We start from the raw sequence: 7,500 nt of genomic DNA on the forward strand, positions 1-7,500 counted from the left end.
CGGGCCGGGGGCGTCTCCGCCCTCGGTCGCCGAGGCCCTCGCCGGCCGCCGGTGGCGGACCTTCGCGTCTGACGGACCGTCTGAGTCTCCCGCGGAAAGGGTCGGGCGGGCTCCGGAGAGCCCCCCTGGAGGCGAGAGCGCCGGGTCGGGGAGGAACCGACCGCCCATGGCGGCCGACGCGCTAACGTCGGCCGGGCGGAGGCCTGCCCCAGGCGCAGTTCGATTTCCAGAATCTCAGGGCCATGACACACAAAGCGTATCCGGGCGTCACCCCGTAACGGGTCATTAAGGCTGAGACGTGGGCGGCCCTGTCCCGCCCGGGGTTTCGTTTAGCGGCCGACGCCGGTTCGTTTTGCGGCCGAACGACGCCGGTTCGTTTAGCGGCCGAACGAAGCCGGCTCGTTTAACGGCCGAGGCCAGCCGGGTTCGTCCCTTCCTTGGATGATTTGCCATTCGTAATAAGAATCGTCACTACCTCAGTGCAGAGGGACTTTTTCGAGGCATTTGTGTCCGCTCGAGAGGCCTCTCGCTGGGCTCGAGAGGTCATGGGATCCGGTAGCCTATCACCTTGGAGAATCAGCGAGGTGCTCTTCCCTATATACCCGATGGCACCTGTTCGGGCCACCGTCCCCTGCTGGACGGGGCCCGGCTCTGTACCGCCCCAGACAGAGCGCCTTCGTCGGTCACGAAGGCAGGGTCGTGGACCCTGGAAGCGCACGAGCCACCCGACTCGGCTTCCATAGCGGCTGGCGGCCCTGGCCCGCCCGAGACGAAGCGCCTTCGTCGGTCAGACAGATAGGGTCGAGGACCCTGGAAGTGCGAGAGCCACCCGACTCGACTTCCACGGCGGCCCGGAGGCCGGGCCCGTCCCCGTCCGTGCCCGGGGACGGGGCACCTTCGTCGGTCAAACGCGTTGGGTCTTGGACCCTGGAAGTGCACGAGCCACCCAACTCGACTTCCATAGCGGTCGGCGGCCCCGTACCGCCCCAGACAGAGCACCTTCGTCGGTCACGAAGAGAGGGTCTTGGACCCTGGAAGTACACGAGCAACCCAACTCGACTTCCATAGCGGTCGGCGGCCCCGTACCGCCCCAGACAGAGCACCTTCGTCGGTCACGAAGAGAGGGTCTTGGACCCTGGAAGTTCACGAGCAACCCAACTCGACTTCCATAGCGGTCGGCGGCCCTGTCCCGCCCCAGACGATGCACCTTCGTCTGTCACACAGATAGGGTCTTGGACCCTGGAAGCCGTCCCCCTCGACTTCCGTAACGGTCGGCGGCCCTGTCCCGCCGCAGACGGGTCACCACTCCGTCTGTCTGTAGGGTCTTGGACCCTGGAAGCCGCCCCACTCGACTTCCATCGCGGTCGGCGGCCCTGGCCCGCCGCAGACGGGTCGCCACTCCGTCTGTCTGTAGGGTCTTGGACCCTGGAAGCCGCCCCACTCGACTTCCATCGCGGTCGGCGGCCCTGGCCCGCCGCAGACGGGTCGCCACTCCGTCCGTCTATAGGGTCTTGGACCCTGGAAGCCGCCACACTCGACTTCCATCGCGGTCGGCGGCCCTGTCCCGCCGCAGACGGTGTGCCACTCCGTCTGTCACACAGATACATAAGGGTGTCTCGGAACCCCGGACGCCGACCGAGACGAAACGCGTGGGGTCGGTGCGCCCGAGAGGGTAGGGTGCCCCGGGGCCGGCCGCTCGCCCGACCGGCTTCCGGGACTCCTTGACCGCTCGGGAGACCTATCCACGCGCCCGCCCGACCGGCGGCCGGGGGCCCTCGACCGCCACACGCGTACCGACGACCGGGGGGTTTCCGTTTTACGGCCGACGCCGAGATCCTTCGACGGTTCCAACAGGGGTTGTTACGCTTTTGTGTTCGCCCGTGTCTGAGCATATATGGTCGGGTCGAACCTTTGAGGCCGTAGCCTGGAGATCCAGGGCGGATCTTTTCTCACAACACGTGTGTCTTTGAGGCCGTAGCCTAGATCCAGAGACTTTAGGATCTTTTTAGCAGTTTTAAGGCCGTAGCCTTGATCCAGGGCGGATCTTTTGAGCAGTTTTAAGGCCGTAGCCTTGATCCAGGGCGGATCTTTTCACAGGTTTTAAGCCGAAGCGCCTTGATCCAGGGACTTTTGGATCTTTTTTTGCCGTTTTTAGGCCGTAGCCTTGATCCAGGGCGGATCGTTTTGCGGCCGTAGCCGAGTTCCATCACCCAAGGTAGCTTTAGTTTTTAGGCATTAGCCTTGATGATCCAGGGCGGATCGTTTTGCGGCCGTAGCCGAGTTCCATCACCCAAGGTAGCTTTAGTTTTTAGGCATTAGCCTTGATGATCCAGGGCGGATCGTTTTTTCCCATCTTTCGGGTATGAGCTCTTTAATTGTGAGCCTTCGGCCGACACTCGCCCGGGGCGCTGCCTCACATCAGACGCCCTTCGTCCGTTCCAACCGTTCCAGTTCTTTTAACGGTTTTTCGTTCATCGCACACCGACGCGCACAGACCTTTCTTGGGATCTGTCGCAGGGAGGGAGGACGCTGGAGGTCCACTTCGAGGCACCCATCCCTATATACCCGATGGCACCTGTTCAAACGACCGCCCCTTGAGAGAAGGGGCCCTTCCCGTGGCTCGTCCGGGAGGAGGCGCCCGCGTCGGAAGGCGCCGTAAGGTCGGAGACCCTGGAAGTGCACGAGTCACCCGCTTTTACCTCCAGGCCCTCTGTCGTACTTCTCGTGTCCGCTCACGAGACCTCTTTTCGGCTTTATGGAAGTGCACGAGTCACCCGCTTTTGCCTTTTCTGGAAGTGCACGAGTCACCCGCTTTTGCTTCCAGGCCCTCTGTCGTACTTCTCGTGTCCGCTCACGAGACCTCTCTTCGGCCTGGGGGTGCGCCACGTACACCCCCGCGTCCGCATTCGAGTCACCTCTTCGGGCTCATGAGGTAGGGTCGGTGACCCTGGAAGTCAGAGACTTCCAGGCCTTCTGTCGTACACCCTCGCGTCCGCTCACGAGACCTCTCTTCGGCCTGGGGGTGCGCCACGTACACCCTCCCGCGTCCGCTTTCGAGTCACCACTCTGGGCTACGGAGGTAGGGACGTGTGCCCTGGAGGAACCTGACTTCCAGGAGGGAGGGCCGCCCTGTCAGGCCCGCTTTCGAGTCACCCATCTGGGCTAAGGAGGTAGGGACGTGTGCCCTGGAGGAACCAGACTTCCAGGAGGGAGGGCCGCCCTGTCAGGCCCGCTTTCGAGTCACCCATCTGGGCTAAGGAGGTAGGGACGTGTGCCCTGGAGGAACCAGACTTCCAGGAGGGAGGGCCGCCCTGTCAGGCCCGATTTCGAGTCACCCATCTGGGCTAAGGAGGTAGGGACGTGTGCCCTGGAGGAACCAGACTTCCAGGAGGGAGGGCCGCCCTGTCAGGCCCGCTTTCGAGTCACCCATCTGGGCTAAGGAGGTAGGGACGTGTGCCCTGGAGGAACCAGACTTCCAGGAGGGAGGGCCGCCCTGTCAGGCCCGCTTTCGAGTCACCCATCTGGGCTAAGGAGGTAGGGACGTGTGCCCTGGAGGAACCAGACTTCCAGGAGGGAGGGCCGCCCTGTCAGGCCCGATTTCGAGTCACCCATCTGGGCTAAGGAGGTAGGGACGTGTGCCCTGGAGGAACCGGACTTCCAGGAGGGAGGGCCGCCCTGTCAGGCCCGATTTCGAGTCACCCATCTGGGCTAAGGAGGTAGGGACGTGTGCCCTGGAGGAACCGGACTTCCAGGAGGGAGGGCCGCCCTGTCAGGCCCGCCTCGGAGTCACCTCTCTGGGCTAAGGAGGTAGGGACGTGTGCCCTGGAGGAACCAGACTTCCAGGAGGGAGGGCCGCCCTGTCAGGCCCGCCTCGGAGTCACCCATCTGGGCTAAGGAGGTAGGGACGTGTGCCCTGGAGGAACCAGACTTCCAGGAGGGAGGGCCGCCCTGTCAGGCCCGCTTTCGAGTCACCCATCTGGGCTAAGGAGGTAGGGACGTGTGCCCTGGAGGAACCAGACTTCCAGGAGGGAGGGCCGCCCTGTCAGGCCCGATTTCGAGTCACCCATCTGGGCTAAGGAGGTAGGGACGTGTGCCCTGGAGGAACCAGACTTCCAGGAGGGAGGGCCGCCCTGTCAGGCCCGATTTCGAGTCACCCATCTGGGCTAAGGAGGTAGGGACGTGTGCCCTGGAGGAACCAGACTTCCAGGAGGGAGGGCCGCCCTGTCAGGCCCGCTTTCGAGTCACCCATCTGGGCTAAGGAGGTAGGGACGTGTGCCCTGGAGGAACCAGACTTCCAGGAGGGAGGGCCGCCCTGTCAGGCCCGCCTCGGAGTCACCTCTCTGGGCTAAGGAGGTAGGGACGCGTGCCCTGGAGGAACCAGACTTCCAGGAGGGAGGGCCGCCCTGTCAGGCCCGCCTCGGAGTCACCCATCTGGGCTAAGGAGGTAGGGACGTGTGCCCTGGAGGAACCAGACTTCCAGGAGGGAGGGCCGCCCTGTCAGGCCCGCTTTCGAGTCACCCATCTGGGCTAAGGAGGTAGGGACGTGTGCCCTGGAGGAACCAGACTTCCAGGAGGGAGGGCCGCCCTGTCAGGCCCGCCTCGGAGTCACCCATCTGGGCTACGGAGGCAGGGACGCGTGCCCTGGAGGAACCAGACTTCCAGGAGGGAGGGCCGCCCTGTCAGGCCCGCTTTCGAGTCACCCATCTGGGCTACGGAGGTAGGGACGTGTGCCCTGGAGGAACCAGACTTCCAGGAGGGAGGGCCGCCCTGTCAGGCCCGCTTTCGAGTCACCCATCTGGGCTACGGAGGTAGGGACGTGTGCCCTGGAGGAAACGGACTTCCAGGAGGGAGGGCCGCCCTGTCAGGCCCGCCTCGGAGTCACCTCTCTGGGCTAAGGAGGCAGGGACGTGTGCCCTGGAGGAACCAGACTTCCAGGAGGGAGGGCCGCCCTGTCAGGCCCGCTTTCGAGTCACCCGTCTGGGCTACGGAGGTAGGGACGTGTGCCCTGGAGGAACCGGACTTCCAGGAGGGAGGGCCGCCCTGTCAGGCCCGCCTCGGAGTCACCTCTCTGGGCTAAGGAGGCAGAGACGTGTGCCCTGGAGGAACCGGACTTCCAGGAGGGAGGGCCGCCCTGTCAGGCCCGCCTCGGAGTCACCTCTCTGGGCTAAGGAGGCAGGGACGTGTGCCCTGGAGGAACCGGACTTCCAGGAGGGAGGGCCGCCCTGTCAGGCCCGCCTCGGAGTCACCTCTCTGGGCTAAGGAGGCAGAGACGTGTGCCCTGGAGGAACCGGACTTCCAGGAGGGAGGGCCGCCCTGTCAGGCCCGCCTCGGAGTCACCTCTCTGGGCTAAGGAGGCAGGGACGTGTGCCCTGGAGGAACCAGACTTCCAGGAGGGAGGGCCGCCCTGTCAGGCCCGCTTTCGAGTCACCCATCTGGGCTACGGAGGTAGGGACGTGTGCCCTGGAGGAACCGGACTTCCAGGAGGGAGGGCCGCCCTGTCAGGCCCGCCTCGGAGTCACCTCTCTGGGCTAAGGAGGCAGGGACGTGTGCCCTGGAGGAACCGGACTTCCAGGAGGGAGGGCCGCCCTGTCAGGCCCGCCTCGGAGTCACCCATCTGGGCTACGGAGGTAGGGACGCGTGCCCTGGAGGAACCATACTTCCAGGAGGGAGGGCCGCCCTGTCAGGCCCGCCTCGGAGGCCTCCCCTCGGGCAGGGGAGGCAGGGTCGGGGACCCTGGAGGAACCGGACTTCCAGGAGGGAGGGCCGCCCTGTCAGGCCCGCCTCGGAGGCCTCCCCTCGGGCAGGGGAGGCAGGGTCGGGGACCCTGGAGGTGCCGGACCTCCAGGGGGACGGAGGCCGAACCCGTGGCCGGGGAGGGTGAGCCTTGCCGGGCTAGGCTCGCGCGGGTTCGAAGGCCTGGTTCGAGAGGACCCCTTCCCCTATATACCCGATGGCACCTGTTCACACTACTGCCCTTTCGAGAGGGGACCCCGACCGGTCCGCGGCCGGGACGGCGCACCTCGGTCGGCCTCGGCGAGTGGGTCGGGGTGCCTGGAGGTGCGCGAGCGGCCCGCCTGGAAGTGCGCGAGCCACCCGACTCTGGCGGCCGGCGCCCCCGGGCCCGTGCCCAGCGGCCGACTCGTCTGACCCGGCATCGTCAAGGTCACCAATACCACGGAGCGTCTACGACGCCCCGTTTCCGAGATATCGGCCAATGAACTGCCGGGCGCCGTATCTCGGCCGGGGAAGGTCCTACGGACTCGGGGCCGGGCTCGTCGGAAAGGTCTCGCCCGGGGCTTTCCGACGAGACCGGCCGCGGGTCCGTGCGACCCCGGGGGCCCGAGATACTTCCGGTCGAAAATTCGAATTTCGTTACCGCGCTGCTCCGGCGCCCCGGGTCCGGGGCCTTCGCCCTTCGGGTGGGTGGCTCCTCCGCGGGGGGCCTTTCGAACGAGCCCACCCGCGCGTCGCTAGCCCTTTCCGGGGCCGAGATACGGCCTACCCCCGCGGGATTTTCCCACGGCCGTTTCTCGGGCGCCTCGGGTCCGGGGCCTTCGCCCTTCGGGTCGGTCGCTATGCCGGAGGGGAGCTTTCGAACGAGCCCTCCCTCGAGTCTCTGGCCCTTTCCCGGGCCGAGATACGGGCGGGTGGTCGCGGAATTTTCGCTCGTCCGGGGCTCCGGCGCCCCTAGCGTCCGCCTCGGAGGTCGCCCGGACGCGCGGCCGGTCTCGTTCGAAAGGTCCGTCCCGGGGCTTTCCGACGAGCCCGGCCTCGGGTCCGTGCGACCCCGCCCGCCGGAGATACGTCCGGTCGAAGCTCGCGGAAATTCCCGCGGCCGTATCTCGGGCGCCTCGGGTCCGGGGCCTTCGCCCTTTGGGTCGGTCGCTCCGCCGGAGGGGGCCTTTCGAACGAGCCTACCCGCGAGCCTCTAGCCCCTTCCCCGGCCGAGATACGGCGGTCTATGCCCGGATTTTCCCACGGCCGTTTCTCGGGCGCCTCGGGTCCGGGGCCTTCGCCCTTCGGGTCGGTCGCTATGCCGGAGGGGAGCTTTCGAACGAGCCTACCCGCGAGCCTCTAGCCCTTTCCCCGGCCGAGATACGGCGGTCCCTCCCCGGATTTTCCCACGGCCGCAGCACGGGCGCCTTTGCTCGGATCGACTCGCCCTTTGGGTCGGTTGCTCTACCGGAGCGGCCCTATCCAACGAGCCAACCCTCGTCTCTCTAACCCTTTCCCCGGCCGAGATACGGCGGTCCCTCCCCGGATTTTCCCACGGCCGCAGCACGGGCGCCTTTGCTCGGATCGACTCGCCCTTTGGGTCGGTTGCTCTACCGGAGCGGCCCTATCCAACGAGCCAACCCTCGTCTCTCTAACCCTAAGCCCGGCCGAGATACGGCGGTCCCTCCCCGGATTTTCCCACGGCCGCAGCACGGGCGCCTTTGCTCGGATCGACTCGCCCTTTGGGTCGGTTGCTCTACCGGAGCGGCCCTATCCAACGAGCCA

Source organism: Paramisgurnus dabryanus, unplaced genomic scaffold (assembly GCF_030506205.2).
Source record: "Paramisgurnus dabryanus unplaced genomic scaffold, PD_genome_1.1 h2tg000261l_1_33877__unordered_in_group9, whole genome shotgun sequence".
Lineage (NCBI taxonomy): Eukaryota > Metazoa > Chordata > Actinopteri > Cypriniformes > Cobitidae > Paramisgurnus > Paramisgurnus dabryanus.